At 41.8% G+C, this 16584-nt stretch overlaps 1 long non-coding RNA gene across 2 annotated transcripts in view; it reads left to right on the plus strand.

Moving 5' to 3' along the window:
• Positions 1 to 3002: 3002 nt before the first annotated feature.
• LOC309538514 overlaps positions 3003 to 16584 on the plus strand; it is a 51570-nt gene continuing 37988 nt past the window's right edge. For both annotated transcript variants that reach the window (XR_014222258.1, XR_014222259.1), the window contains exon 1: positions 3003 to 3126. This is a non-coding gene — a long non-coding RNA (uncharacterized lncRNA). The remainder of the gene's footprint in view (positions 3127 to 16584) is intronic.

Here is a 16584-nt window from a genome sequence, read left to right on the forward strand (position 1 = left end):
GCCTTGCTTACAGGCAAAGAAAAGGCGGAACCTTAAGCATTTAGGTGGAAGGGAGTGAGCAGGCAAGATGGTGGCGCTGGTGCTGGTGCTGGGGAAGAGAAGGCAATGAATAATTGTTGAGAAGATTTAGAACGTGTCCCAACAGTTTCTGCAGATTCCCCCCCCCCTTTTCTTGAGGCAATCAGAGCACTGCCTGAATTTTGCACCTGCCATAGGCAAGTGTCTCTGTCTTTCAGTGAAATAACTGGGTGAATGCATTTCAGTGCAGGCCCTGGCCTGCTCCGTATCCTGCTTTACGCAAATGATTATATCTTCTTTACTTCTCAATAGCCTTTGAAAAGAAAAGCTGTCACTCGGATACCTGCCATTCGATATCTGGCAATCCTATTAGGACAAACAGAAAAGAAAGCACTCAGCCCCCCATTCCTGAATGCCAGTTGGCATGATTCCACTTGTTTCTCTCCCGGACATGATATTCAAAATCCTTTCCTTATTAAGGTTATTCGAATCGCAGCCTAACTAACCTGACCCAGATGACGGCACTGTCCATGTTGTTTATCGGGCATGGAGGAAGCTGTTTAATGAATACTGCCACAAGATTAAGGCTTTTATACATGTGCTTTGAAACCAACCACCATACAGAGAGCTATCAATATGTTTGGAATTGGGTTATGGAGAACAAAATCACTGCAATTTCAGGGTTGGAAGATATAGTTGGATAAGAAGGGTTCTGTCACCAAAGAGAAGCTTGTGCTATACTGTGCAAAGAACCTACTCACATCAAATTTTCCCAAGATCAGAAGTCAGGGGTGGTGGTGAAAATGATCTAGACTCCAGTCCATTGAATAAATCTCAATGCATTAATTTGGGCTTACTATTAAGTACAGGTTAATAGGATTACACCCTTGCAGTGCAGTCTTACGGATGTCTACCCTCACATTAGACCCTCTGTGTTCAGGGGAACTCATTCCCAGGCAAGTGTGCATTTGATTGCAGCTTTAAGTCGCTGCCTTTAGGCTTCCCTAAAGCTTCCCTTTTAAAAACTTGGCCCAAGGCTTTCAAAGGCATGGAGCAATTCTTTTCCACAGTTCACTGTCAGAACCTGTTTTAAGTTGGTGGTAAAAAGTTTTCATTTGGCCTCCCAAAGAGTGGCCCTACCAACAGTATAAAACACTCCCAGTTCTATAATCTTGGCATTAATTATCCTAATCTTTTCCTTCTCCTTCTTCTAATGTTCAAGCTGTTAATTTAATGATGTTGTCTAAACTTGTATTGGAAATGGGGCTGGATTTGTTTCTTTGCAAGAGCAGGCAAAAAAAGAGCTGAAGGTTACCTATCAAAGGGAGTTCAAGATAACAGAAGCATGCCTGTGTAAAATTAGCAGATATTTACGATCTACTTTCCCAAATTGGCAAAGATCTACCTTAAAGGCAGGTGTAACTGTTGCTCTGTTACAAAGATCTTCAAAACCAATACAAGATGAAGTATTCTGACATATGTCTCTCAGGCTATGCTTAAACCTACCTGACATTTAAAAAGCATGCTGCAGACTGCATGTAGCTCTGTACAGAGGTTGTATTTCTACCAGCCCCAGCCAGCATGCTCAATGGTCAGGGATGATGGAGCTGCAGTCCCAGATATCTGGAGGGCTTCACATGGGTTACTGTAGTATTTTTAAAGAGCATACTAATCTGCTGAATTCTGTTTTTATTGATTCTTCCAAAAGACCCAGCTATAATTATGGGAAAGCTGAGCTTGATTTGAGCATGGCTCAGTGTTCAAACTTCAGAGTCAGAGAAGGAAATATATAAAAAATGATCCCTGGACTTGTAATACAGCCAGACCTTGTGAGCTTGGCAACTTCAGCCATCAAATCAAGTAGTTATGAATTTCAACACCAGTCAGAACCCTCTTGGGCCTTGAAATTGGGTGTCTGTGAGGAACCATTCATACTCAGCTGAAGTATGTGACCCTGAAGAAGGTACTATGGCTTCTCCATGACAAGTTACTTGACTGCATTGCTGCCTACATCCTGCTCCTTGCCTTGTCTTACTGGACTCTCCACTGCTATGCTGTATCCTCCAACACATTGGCTGCTACCTTCACCTGTAGAAGGTGGATAAGGAGGTGCCCAGCCTTGGGAAGGAGGCACAAGGGCTCTAGGACCCTGACAGAGTGTCATGACTCCTTCCCAAAGTCCAGTGTCTTGCTTACTAGGCTTTGAGATGGCACCCCCTTGGCTCAGCACCCCATACGTGTGCACCACTCACATCCACTTAATCCACTTCTGCTACCTTCTAACCTACAGCCAGTCATTGACCCTGGATCCACGTTCTGTTGCTATCCCTGCCTTCTGCCCTACCAGTCCCAGTGGGCCCAACCAGTCTCCACTGTCATCCTACATATTTTGCATCAGCCTGTCTCTTCTGCTCCAGAAGCTCTCCACCATCTCCGAAGCCTGATTCTGCATCGCGCACCAGACAAAAATGGGGGTGGATTTATTATAATTTTTTACTTTAGCCCATGGAATAAGATACAGGTGGCTGCTACTGCCTATTTCTGTAGTGCTTTGGTGACCTTAAGTTCCCCCAAAAATTGCTGGATGAAGGAATTCATAGACCATCAGTGTGCACATGAGGGGATATACACCACGGCACCCTCCTTTTGTAAGAAGATCCATGCTGCTGATTTCAGTTAATGTTTAAGGTATTCTAGCTGGACATCCTGATGCCAGGAAGATGTCAGGTGGGGGGTTACAGATGAACAACAAAATCAAATGGGATTGGCGGGGGGGGGGGAGGAGGAGGCAGTGGTTTTATGCCACTGTCTCCTTTCATACATAAAGTCTGTGTTTCTGCTCTAAGTGTTGCTGTTGGCGGCTGTTCCAGTACAAATGAAAGAAAGAATGTGGCTCCCAACGCCTACACCCAGGAGCTTTCAAAACAGGAGGCTGCTACACCTGTGGGGATAGAACAAGTGTATCAGTGTCCCGGGCTCTGCCTCAGCTCGTCCGCCTTTGTTAGCTGGAATGTGCCGATGAGACAATCAGGTGCAGCAGGCGCGTGGCAGCCTGCTCCTAGGCTGCGTCTCTGGAGACAGGGAGGGGCCTGTGACTCATGGAGCCAGGTAAGCTCATGATAACCATTTCCAACTGCTGCAGTGATTTAGGGCAGAAGGGAACGTTTTGTGGCATTAGATGGGATTGGTCTGCTGCTGCACTGCTCTCTTGTACAAAAACACGGAGGAAGGGAAGAGGTGCATGCAGGATAAAAGCAGGAGAAGACTTGGGGGTGGGGAAAAAAGAATTTGGGGTGTGTCAGAGATTTCATGGCTGCCAAAAGATAATGCACTGGAAAATTACTTGGGCTACCTTTATTATTTATTTCATTATGGCATTTATACCCTGCCCTTTCCTCTGAGGGAGGCATACATAAGTCTCTCCCTTCCCATTTTATCCTCCCAACTACCCTGTGAGGTACTGTAGGTTAGGTTAAGAGATGGTGGCTGACCCACAGTCACCCAGTGAGCTTTATGGCTTAGTGGGGATTCGGACCCTGATTTCCCAGGTCCTAGTTCAACACTCTAACCACTACACCATACCCTTGGGAACTTGTGAATGGGCTTTTTGAAATGGTTGCATATTTCCCATTCATTTGGATGCAGCTTGCCTGGGAGAACGTCCCATATTATTGTGCTCCATCTGTGTCTGGTACAATTTGGCTCCAGGTGATTCTGTTTTAAGGTTGATCGTATCTCCTTGTCTAGACATCTTCCTTGTGAATCCTTCATTGTATTGTCCTTCACAACTGTTGACAAACTTTAGGTTCTATAAAATAATAAACTGTACAACATTCATATCCCTACATTCTCAATATCTTCATGAGTACATGCGCGCGCGCGCGCACACACACACACACACACACACACAATTTGTACAAAGGAAGTATATCTTAATGGTACCCAACTATCTAGCATTAAAATTTAGCAGAGCATGCGTTTTCTCTCTCCTGATACTGTAGATGCAGCTAATTCAGAAGTAAAATGTAAATAAATATAAATATGTAAGAACAGAAGAAAGACAAAAGGTAGAAAGAAAGATTCAAATGGTTGTCAGAGCACAGAGGAGCAGTAATTTTACCCCCAAAAGAAAGGGGACCCTGATTAAAAAATTGAGGCATGATTATAGAAGGAGAGACAAACAGCAGCAGAAATGGGCAATTTAGCAGAGCAATTTGATATGTCATAATCAGGGCAACAATCTGCTTTTATGAAGGCAGGGCAGATTCCCCATAATTCCTGGATTTAGTAAAAGTTAAAATTAACCAAGGTTTGATTAAACCCCCCTGGATTTAGTTATACTAAAAGCAGCTCAGCAGAGCTAGCTGGATGGGCCATTAGCACGGGACAAATGCCAATGATGGACCATCAAGGAAACCATCAGAGGGCAAGACTGCTAGGCAAGGGGGAGCAGGGCCCCTTCTTTGCTGGGTGCTGGCAGGCAGAGCCAAAGGCCAGGTTTAGGCGTAGGCTAGGGGAAGGTCCTTGGAGTCAGCAGCGAGATTGAGCGAGAGGGACAGAACTCCATGTGAGCTGAGGGTGCCAGGCTGGAACTGAGAGACACAGAGGGTGGTTTTTTGGCTGTCCTCTGAATTCAATGCTGCCCTTAAGAGCGAAGCCAGACCCTTGTAGGGTGTGAATGCTCTGCAATCCCTCCATCTAGGTGCAGGCTGTATATATGTGTAAATAAAACCATATTTCATTAAGACACCACAGTCTCCTCTGTGCCACATTGTCCCCAAAGGGAAAACAGACCCTGGTAAGCACGCCTGCAAACCTTGGAATCTTGCACTGCTCGTGGAGATTGAGGTGGCGTGTACTTTTACACAATTTATGGTCCTGCCCTGTTGGGTTTCTGAAGTTTTTCCTTTTTTAAAAAAGCCATTGCTCTCTGAGTACAGTGTGAGCGCTTTCCTTTAATGTGCAAACAGGATCAGCAGACGGGTTATTAGATCACTTAAATTGTTTTCCTTGCAAGAAAAGTGCCCCAAAGCAGTAGTATTATTTCAGTATCAGAAGCCATGTTTGCGGTAGCCAAATTACATGTTAGCTACAAAAAATTTATCCTCAAAGCGTGGTTAGAAAAGTGCTCCTGATTAACATGAAAAGGATGAATGGGACAGATTTCTGTTAATGTGTAGCAGAGACTTCACAGTTCAGTGGCTCCATGGTTCCATTGGTCTGATTCAGTTATAAGGCAGTTGCATAAGTAAACTCAGCACCAGTGCCAGAAATACAGCCCCAGTGCCAGAATCATCCATGACATAAACCAGGCTGCTCTGTGCATCAAGTACCCCCTGGAAAGCCACTGCCACTGTATCAGACTGTAATAGAGGAGGGGAGAGAAGTGATGCAGGGCCACTTTCCTCTCCACTAAGAAGCCAGGATCCGCCTCCAAGTGTCACTTGGAAGCATTCATTACACAAAGCTGCAGCACAGGAAAAGGGAAAAGGGATGCGGGACTACTCTGCTGATGCAGCCAACAGACCAGAAACTTTTGGTGCCTCATCTGCTTGAACTTTCCCATCTCAGCTGGTCAAGAAAACCACTTGTAACTCAGAATTTGAACCTAAGCTTGCTTATTTCCCTCTCCTTCCCTTTTTAGATTATATGTCTCTGGGTAGGAACTACTTTTTTTTTAATGGATATGTAACCTTACAAGCTTCTTTGGGAGTCATTTTTGGCTGAAAGGAAGGAGAACAAATAAAAATAATAGATAAATAATCTATTCCTGTGCTAGTTCTGTTGAAATGAACAAACAAGTCACAGAAGTTACTAGGTGTGATGTCCCACATTCTGGCAGAGAATGTCATAAATAAACCTGGATGGTTCATGTTAGTTTTTCACACTAACACCCCAATTCAAATTGATAGTTTATTTTGGTTGAATGGGGCATTTGAATATGCATACAACAATAGAAATAGATTAGCCTCTGAACTGCAAATGACCAGTTCTTTTTTTAAAGGAGGAGGAGAATGGTATGAAACACAAACTCACTGGAATCTTGAATGCAACTTAAATCATTTCACCAGGGTGGGGAGTGGGAAATCTTGTAACGACTGTATGTAAAAATATGGGCAGCTGTTGGTGCAGATGGAAACCCCTTCCAGGCTTTACATGCTTTGTTCGTGCCAATTTATTTAAGTACCACCTTTTCCAGCATGCTGAGTATATATTACTGTCAAGCCCTAGTATTAGGAGAAGGAGCATGCAAGCCTGCACTAGCAGTTAGCAGCAAGTTTATAAGAAGAGTCAACAGCTCTGAGCAAGGATGGTCCATAGGCATCTTTCTGTAAGTTTGCTCAGGCACATACGCATCATATGATGTAATGTGTTCTCATTTTACAAGCTGAAAATGGAGGGCCAATCAGATGCACCTCCAAGAAATAGAAACTATGATACAGAAAGGATATACTAGGCAGCTACACACAGATCTGGATAAATTCACTCATCTGAGATAACAGAGGTAAAGCAAGCTCAGAATAATATTTCTTCAGAAAATGAATGTGGGAGGGAATCATGTTCTTCACTACCTTTTGCTGCAGTTATAGAGCAAAAATAGCATTTTGCAATCATTTACTTTCCTTCATTATAGCAGTGTTCATGGCTATATTATCCTACCAGTGAACTCATAGCTTTGTTTTCCTTCTTCCAAATTAATGTTTATTACTCTTACTTGAAAAAAGAGGGATTGTGCTGTAGTTGTTAGAGTGTTGGACCTGGGAGACCAGAGTTTGAATCCTGACTCAGCCATGAAACTCACTGGGTGACCTTGGGCCAGTCATTGCTTCTCAGTCTAACCTATCTCGCAGGATTGTTGTTGGGATTAATTGAGAGGGGAAGATGCATGGATGCTACCACTTGGAGAAAAAGGTGGGATCATAAATGCAATAAATAATAATAAAGGGTTTTAATCAAGTTATTGGAATTCTGGATAAGCTTTGCTAATTAACACCCCAATATTCTATTACATGAAAACACACATTTTAACTCTTTCAATTTTCTACCTCCTGTTATTTTTGTTAAAATTAATGTATCTATGTATAGCATTTTCTCCAGGCCTCAGTCCACAATTGTGCATCCTCTCAACATCATCAACCTCCAGCAATTCCCAAGTAAATGAATGGAAAAGTTGTGCAGACTCTGAGCATTTATATGCCAGATTAGGGCATATAAGTCTATTCATGCATTAACCCATATATTTCATTATTTTCAATTAGTACAGCTGCACCGGGTGCACCTACAAAAATGGCCCACTTATTCATGTTACTTAATTAACATAATAGGAAATCCAGGCTGGTCCATTGTTCCCTGGTGAAAGACGCCATAGTTCAGGGTGTGATGTAGAAACGAAGCTGCATCTTTCTCCCACAGCTCAGTGGTAAACCATCTACTTTGAATTCAGAAGGTCTGAGGTTCAAGGTCTCCAGATAGAGTAGAGCTGCTACTAGTCAGTGCAGACCAGAGGTAGCCAACTCAGTGCCCTCCAGATGTTGTGAACTCCAAGTCCCATCAGCTCCAGCCAGCATGGCCAATGATCAGGGATAATGGGAGTTGGAGTTCAAAACATCTGGAGAGCACCACATTGGCTAACTCTGGTGTAGACACTACTGAACTAAAGGGACCAATGGCCTGACTCAGTATAAGCTAGTTCTTATTAAGGTACCCCAAAAAAGAAAAAGAAGAATCAAAATGTTTTCATCAAGTAACAGCAGCTAACTAGCAAGAGAAATCAAGCTGCTAATTTATTTCCATATGAAGAGAATTAATTTTGTTTAGAAATCCAGAGTTCCCCTTTCTCTTTATTCTGTGTATCTACGAGAGTGACATTGGATTAATTTTACTCTCTTGATATGGAATTGTTTGGGATGAATCTACAGAAAGGCAATTAGCAGCCTAAGCGAGCACACTATTTAAATATTTTAAAACATTGCTCTACAGGGCAAAGGAAAGTTTGGCTTTGGTGTAGAATTACATGGCAGTAATGACAGAGGTTTTCTGTTGAGTCACCCTTGATTCAGGTACTAAACCCCCTCAATTAAGAGACAGTGTAATTATTCCTGAATCACGTTAGCAGGTGGGTCCAATTAGTTCAGCAAAATAAAATGGAAAAGGAGGAAAGCTGAGATGGACTTTAGCTTTGTACAAGAGGCGCATTGGACCATGCACATTCATGTATCAACCTCTACAACGCTCATGCAAGAACAGAAGCAAGCACAGTAGATATTTATTTTGTTGCGGACCAACTTGCAATGACCCCCACAAAGGCCTAGACAATGATAGGGTAACAAACTGCACAATACAACATTCTGGGATTTAAAATTGGACACAAGTTTTATTGATTACAGTTGTAGGTAAGCTTTGGCTCAGGCATTGGGTATATATACATTGTCGGCCTCTAGTTGAATGGCTGATGCATAAGCCAGGTTGTGCTTGTGATTAGGGGGCCTCCTCAAAATGTGGGTCTACCTAGTTGGCCCCCTGAGGCCACTGCCAGAAGCTCTATGGCCTGTCCGCCCCCATGCTTGGCTTCTGGACAGAGTCTTCCCACTAGACCCCTTTAATGGGGTACCGTGTCATCGCAGCTGGTTGCATAGGGGTGATGCACCACTTCACCCCAACCCGATATTAGACTAAGGATTGCACCCAATGCCTTATTTACCAAAAGTTGTGAATATTTGATATGAGGAAGGCAAAACATCCAAATGGGGCCAATCTGTTTGCAGGAAAATTCCTTTCCGGCTCTGAATACGGCAAACATTAATGAACCACAGCAAGGTCAATTAGTGGTGCAAGGAAGAAAAAAGGTCAGCATACAAATAACCACAGCATAGAGGGTGGATGGGCGAGTTTTACCTGTAGATATATTGTGTGCTTCGAGATTGTCACTATTTTTGGGTAGGATCCAATCACATACCAGCAAATTCAGCTTGCACAATTAAAGAGCTCTTGTGCATCAAGCTCACTTCTTCCACCCCCGCCCTCCATTCAAAATGGACTCTTTGCGATACGGAAAGCAATGGGGCAATAATATACTGCAAAGTGTTAAATAGTGCTTGGTGCCACTTCCTGTAACTGCCCCATAAATCAGAATGAAGGCTCAATAAATAACTGGTGTTGTCTAATCTACCCATATGCAAGCCAATCAGGATCAGTGCTCAATGAACAGGTTGTCTAGAAGTGGACATGGTCTTTTTTCCTTGTTTCCCTTGTTCTGCTTTGCTACGTTTCAAAACCAAGGCATCTACTGCAACTCTGCCAGGCTATGCCATTTCCTAACGTAGTTTCCTGAGGAAATATTTTGCATAGCCATTAAAGCATCAGCCATAAAATACTGCAGATGTATAACCTAGTCTTTCATTAAAATGAATAATTCTCAGCTGCTGAAAGTACACACTGTCCTCGCACCATCAATGTGTTATCTGAGGCTCCTTGAGAGATGTCTGTAAATAGTAATGCCTAATATTTGTTGTTAAGAGACAGGCAGCGAGGGCTCAGCGGAGCTTAAATGGCAGTAGAAATCAGATACATTCTTGTTCAGAGCTACCTATCGAACCTCCATCAGACACACTCAACATTTTACTGTTTCCTCTCTCGCCCCTTCTTAAATTTCATCACCTCCAGTGCTGTTCTTAGATACCATGCCTTACACAAAAGAACTGTCATAAGATGAATCTATAAATTTTTGTCAGCCTTTGTCATCGGACAAGTCTGACATTTGTCTGAATCTGTGGACAATTTTCTTTTACACATTTCATAACTCTTTGTCATTGTTCTTGTTAAAGGATTCTGTGATTCAACTGCGAATCAGTTACGACCATTCATAAAAATGCACAGCTTTTCCAGATGAAAAGCAGGGTGCAAATACTATAAATAAATGAATGCATGCATCAAACATGCTGGATTGCCTACACTTCTGTGTTGGAAAAAGCATACAGGCATACAGACGGTTACATTCCACAACATCAGGAGGGTCAATTTTGCTATGTAATTAGTTGTTGTAAATGTGGTAGCCACCTCCAATAGCTGCCACCAATAGCAGTTTCCAGCCTAGGTTTTCAGTGAAATATGACTATGTGTGATAATCTACGCATGGCATGCTTGTTGCTTCTTATGCATGTAGGAAGTGGATCAAGTTTGAAGCATCCCTAAAAGCCAGTGAGGTGACTTGTATAGACATTTACTCTTATTGGTCAGAGGAGGAGCTCTCTGTGGAACCCCAGAATTATGACATCAGTATTACATAAAAGCTTACACTGGTTAGTTATTGGGCAATCAGTTATATGTGAGTTACACAAAATCTATGGTCATTGTCATAGAGCCTATCATGGTTAGTTTGCCCTGAAGAATACTTGAGGGTATATTTGGTTGCTGAAGAAATCATAGCTGCCCTTTGGACAAGGCAAATGCAGAGTGAGATGAAGAACGTCTTATCTGTACAACAGTATGTTTCTTAGCTTTATGTGACAACGGATTACTGGGTCTATATTTTCATGTGGTGATAGGCAACCCAAAATGATTTGCTTGGGTGATGTTCCATGCAGCCTGGGCACAGTCCCATAGCAAAGTTGTGCTCAGAAATGAGTCTCACTGAGATCAATGGGGCTTACTTCTAGATAGGTGAGTATGGGATTACTGCCTAAGGCAGCCTTTTCTACATCATTGTTATGAATAGTTTAGGAACATAGGACACAAGTCAGATCAAATTTTACATTGATTTTAATGGCACTGGATTGCCGTCTTAGATTTATAACCTTCCTTATATATGTATAATTGTAACCAGATAAAGATTCACTTGTTTGAATCAAAACTACTCTTCACGCAATGGAACTAGTTCATGTGTTTTGCTTTTGGAGGAGGTGGAATAATACACTTCACAGCATTGCTCTGGAGAACTGACAAGCTCAGCATGGAAGGGAAGCAAGTTTTATTTTCTTTTTTTAAGGCTTAGCTGCCTAAAAAAAAATAAAAAATCAACTCCTAGCCATTATAACAGCACCAATTCTTTCAGGGGTTACCATAGGCACTAGATCAAAAAAAGACGTCTGCTCTGGTGATCCTGAATAGGAACACACTTCACGCTAAATGGAAATACATAGTAAAGGATTTGTCACTTGACCATACTCTCTTAACATCTCTTGAAAATTGTTATTTAATAAGGAAAGTCTCCAAAGGGAAATATAAGCCACAGTTTTTTCCATAAAGGATATATCTGTTCCAGGCCAGTTGGATTTTCTGTGGGTACTGCCATTACAAAAAGGCTGCAAATATCATTACAGTGTTTGCATGTCAGAGAGCCAACAATTGTCAGTGCTAGTTGCTGCATCCATTTCTTTTTTTGCAGAAGAAGAATTGTTTTATTTTGGTATGAGCACAATCTTATTATTGTACAGACTATGCTCTGCCCGATTCTTCCAATAAATTTTCTTGTGCACGAAAAACTCACTGTTGCTGCTGTTCTAACCTCACTCAGGAGTAAGCCCCCTTGAGAGAATTCATGGGGTTGTATCCTTGTGCCTGATTAATCTAAGTGGGATTTACTTTTAAGTAAATATTCATAGTATCAGGCTGTAAATAACATGTAACCTAAATCCCATTGATTCAATGGGACTTGCAGCCAATTAGCATTTCCTGGGTTGTGCTTTCTGTACCTTAAGAAATGTTGAATAACTCAGATCTGTCATTTGCGGTTTCACTCAATTTCTCATTTTCCCAATCTTAAAAACAAGTTGTGCACATTTCTACATCAGCTTGTGATTTTTTTTTTACAGAAGTTCTCATGAAAATTCATCAGCAGATTTTGTTTAAATATATACATTATTATTGTAAGCATTTTTCACTAAAACAATGCATTTTTATGCTATTTTTGTAAACATAAATGCATTTTTAGTCACACTTTACCCCCAATGTGTGCATTTTTGTACACATTACTTGGCTGTGGAACTGCATTGCAAATTTCAGAGTACTGTGAATTTTGAAGATTGGCTGCATTTTTGTTTGTTTTAGGAAATGCAAATTTTGTAGGTTCTCCTTTAAATAAGAACTGAAATAAATTTATCCACCACCCCTAATACTCAGTGAGACATGCTGGGATTTTGAAAAGTAAGAGTGGAAGTACACCCTGTTTGAGCACATAGTTCTACATTTGAGCACATAATAACAATCATCTGTTCCTTAGCAGGTCTTTGTTGTTGTTGTTTAGTCGTTTAGTCGTGTTCGACTCTTCGTGACCCCATGGACCAGAGCACGCCAGGCACTTCTGTCTTCCACTGCCTCCCGCAGTTTGGTCAAACTCATGCTGGTAGCTTCGAAGACACTATCCAACCATCTCGTCCTCTGTCGTCCCCTTCTCCTTGTGCCCTCCATCTTTCCCAACATCAGGGTCTTTTCCAGGGAGTCTTCTCTTCTCATGAGGTAGCCAAAGTATTGGAGCCTCAGCTTCACAATCTGTCCTTCCAGTGAGCACTCAGGGCTGATTTCCTTAAGAATGGATAGGTTTGATCTTCTTGCAGTCCATGGGACTCTCAAGAGTCTCCTCCAGCACCATAATTCAAAAGCATCAATTCTTTGGCGATCTGCCTTCTTTATGGTCCAGCTCTCACTTCCATACATCACTACTGGGAAAACCATAGCTTTTACTATACGGACCTTTGTTGGCAAGGTGATGTCTCTACTTTTTAAAACTAGGTAAATACAACCTCAGATGAACAACATGCATTTTCTTTTGCAACTAACTTTATGCTCCGTAAAGCTGTGAGATAGCAGCTACCTTCCTTGATGAGATGAAAGAAAAATCCAAATTCCCATTCCCAGATGTGATGGCTAATACATGTTCTGATATTTTTTTAAGGGTTCATTATACATTGTCAATTCACTCTGATCTTGTTTCAGTAACCTGGCTATGGATATCAAGTTTGTAGAGACTAATATCCGATCTGGCTCTCAGATACATTTTGTTTCACAAAATACCCTTAGTCTCAGCTAATTTGTATTGCACACACATCCGCTTCTCCCTTTTAAGGAAATAAAGTCCTTATGTTTTATGCCAGGGGAGGGTACTTTAGAAAATTTTCATTTCTCCATGGTGTGTGTGTGTGTGTGTGTGTGTCTGTTGTGTACATTTTCCTTGGTGGCAATGAACAAAGTCCTCTTCTGTGGCGGCTCCTCTCCTGTCTCCTTCAGCAGACTCAGTGTCTGTACAGGGAATTCCTGTTCCTCGACCAAACCCACAGGCCCTCGGCACTGAAGGACGAGGTCAGGCATCTCACACATACACTCTTCTCCTGCTGCTGATAGCCGATCTGTGCTCCTGAGACATATGGTAATGAAACATACACATAACAAGTGTGTGCACGCACGTGCAAAAATGCACACACATACAAACAGAGCCATTGCCTCCTTGAATGGAAGGTGGAGTTGCTTTTTAAAGCAAACTCTCTTTATTCAATAAAAATGCATGCCAAATTGTGATAGCTACATTTCTATTGAGCCAAATCATGTGTCGAAACCTTGCATCATTTTACTGCTTCTGATAGAAGCAGTTGGATTCCAAAACTGATTTCAGACCTTTCTCTGTACTTTGTTTTATAATTCCTTACTGAAAGAAGACGATGCTGGCAGAGAGCGTGGCTTATGTATACTTCAGTCAAAACACTCAAGCACTGTATTTTAGAGTTATTTGTTTTATGTTGTCAGAGGAATGCAGGTGCTTTCATAAAAATCAATTGTATCCTTAAATGCACCCCAGTTAGTCAGTAGTTCAGGAAATATCCGCAGGTTTTTAGAGTTTTGGCGTAGCTTTAGGGAGAGCCACAATCACATTTTTCTTGCATTGGATGCCCAAATCTAAAGCCAGTGATTTATGTTCACAATTAATGGAATAGTATCAAAGAATCCAGTACATGAAGCATATAGGATATAATGTCAAAACCATTTCTTTTGAGTTTCTCTTCAGCTCATTGTTACTATTCACAAGTGCTGAAAAATAATTAAAAATCATGGTTAGTTTTCAGCTAAATAACTGCACTAATATGACTTTCATTTGCATAACAGGACGCCCTACTCTCCCCTCTCCACCATGATTATATTGAAATATATATTTACAAACATACTTAGGTATGCATTTTATCACAAAATAAGTATTTAAATAAATACCTTATCTCAATGTGCTTTGTGTTTTTATGTTGTATTTTTATATTGTGAACCGCCCTGGGATCTATGGATTAAGAGTTTACAAATTTAATCAATCAATCAATAATAATTCTACATACATTTGATCCCAAAATCCACATTTTAAAATCCACTTTGGTACATTTTTTGAACCAAGAAGTGTTTCACAAAATTTGGAAATGTGCAAAATCTGAAGGATAATTATGTTCCGATTCATATATTAGTGCAGAAGGTTTGAATTAGATCACGTCACTTAAAAATATAGACCAAATAAAATTTTCTTCCATTCCTGCTGAGCAAATGTGTGCTCCCAACCCACAATTAATACCATTGCAATCAGAAAGAAGTGAAGAGCTGGTGGTCAGGGTTGCTTCGTTCATTCCATGCCCATCAATTCTTCCCAGAAATGACTCCTATGACCATTTTCTCTCTTGCCAGTCAGACTTCTGGTTTCAGAGATTGGAAAGGATTTTAAAATGGGGGCATTTCCCCTGGGGGGAATCAGTGGGTAAGGCAGAAATAAGTTTGCCTTCCCAACTGCTGTTTCTCTTCTCTGTCCGCATTTGCCTTGTGTAATGTGCAGTTCTCCTTTGAGGGATTTTAACTTGTCCAAGGCCACCCAGTGAGCAGCATGGCTGACCAAGGACATGAACCTCGGTCTCACATGTCCCCATCTAAACCTTTCTGCCTGACCATAAGGCTGTAAATAATTTGAGAGCTGTGTACAGTTGTTGTTAGTCCCTGCATCTCAATGACACACTATGTTCAAGCTTGGCTGGGAGAAAGTCAAATAAGCCTTCAACATTTTTTGAACCTTTTGCTTTATAAAGAATGCCGAAAGACACACACAAAGTGTGAAATTGGATTATTGTGTTTAATCTCATTGGTGGTGACTTACTTTACATGTAAAGTAAGATAATGGCCCACGTATCTTTCCACCAGAGCAGAATGACCAAAGGCTGCTGCTTTTGCCCCTGCCTCCCAGTATCTGCCGCCTGAGGCAGTCTCTTCACTTTGTCTAATTGTAGGGCCAGGTCTTACTGCTCTTGAAGATTTGATGTGAACCTCTGCCCTATTCCACTGCAGCACATTGAAAGTGTTTTTACTTTTCTCCCATAACGTTCTTGTTCTGAGCAATCTCCTCTGTTTCTGAGCTGAAACATCCAAACAGCAGACAGGTCCAGTACTGCAACTGTGCTTCCAAGATTTGCTAACCTGGAAGAGTAGTGGCGGAACTGAATTATTTCATATTTATAAATCAGGCCCTTTTGATTCTCGCTCCTCATCATCAGCTTAAGGCGCCAGAAACATTCTAGCCCTTTTGCAGCAGGAGGAGTTGCTCTGTCCTTTTGTGTTTGTTTTGCTAATGTTGCTAGTTAGGAATATCTTCTGCTATAACAGAACATGAAGCCGGCTGTCTGATGAGCTATCACTCCACAAAATGCTGATTGTAATCAGATGGCTTGCCGAAGGCCTTGGCTCTGCATGTTTGTGTGTGTGCACACATGCGTCATTCTGTGTGAATGCATATTCAGGGTGGTAATTTCCTGTACTTGGCTCTTTAGCACTCTGCACGTAGTAATGTATCTGTGTGCACCCAAGCACTCATGCTATATGCTTCTTCCTGATAACACAGTCTGCAAAAGCTGCAAGTAGGAGTAGTGAGTGACGAATTAGAGTGAAGAAATTAGGGGGGGTGTTTTGGTGGGGAAGGGGTTGTGGATTGCAATCTGCCCCTGTTAAAATCAAAGGGAGCTTTGCTACTGATCTCACTGGAAGAAGAGCTGCGTATGTGGTGCAATATGAGCAACCAGAGAAGGATTTAGTTTGATTGGTCTGTTGCAGAAGCTCAGAAAGCTGTTTGGCCCACTCAGAACAATACTGCAAAGACCCGGACCTAAAGCAGCAATGACTGGCTGTAAGTCCAACTGAAGGCAGAGAATTCTGTAATTGGCAAGGCATGTGCTAAACAGGAGCATGCTGCTGACAATGCCAATGTTGCAGGTTCGATTCCCTTAAAGGACAGCTGCATATTCCTGCACTGCAGGAGGTTGGACTAGATGATCCTCAGGATCCCTTCCAACTCTATGATTCTATGAGATAACCCCTCTATGAGTGATATCAGATGATGAACATACAGTATGAAGCTGCCTTCCACTGAATTGGACCATTGATCTATCTACTCTGCCTTATTGTAGCTCCTGGGAGGAGTCTTAGACAAGGGTTCTTCCAAAATCATCTCCCTGAGATCCTTTTAACTGGTTATATGACAGGTAACTTCTGCTGGGGTACATGGTTCCATGCATGGATCAGCAGGGCTGTCCCAATATAGCTTACTGCCAGAAGTGAAGGACAAGA

This window comes from Podarcis vaucheri (genome assembly GCF_965113315.1).
Source record: "Podarcis vaucheri genome assembly, chromosome: 8".
Lineage (NCBI taxonomy): Eukaryota > Metazoa > Chordata > Lepidosauria > Squamata > Lacertidae > Podarcis > Podarcis vaucheri.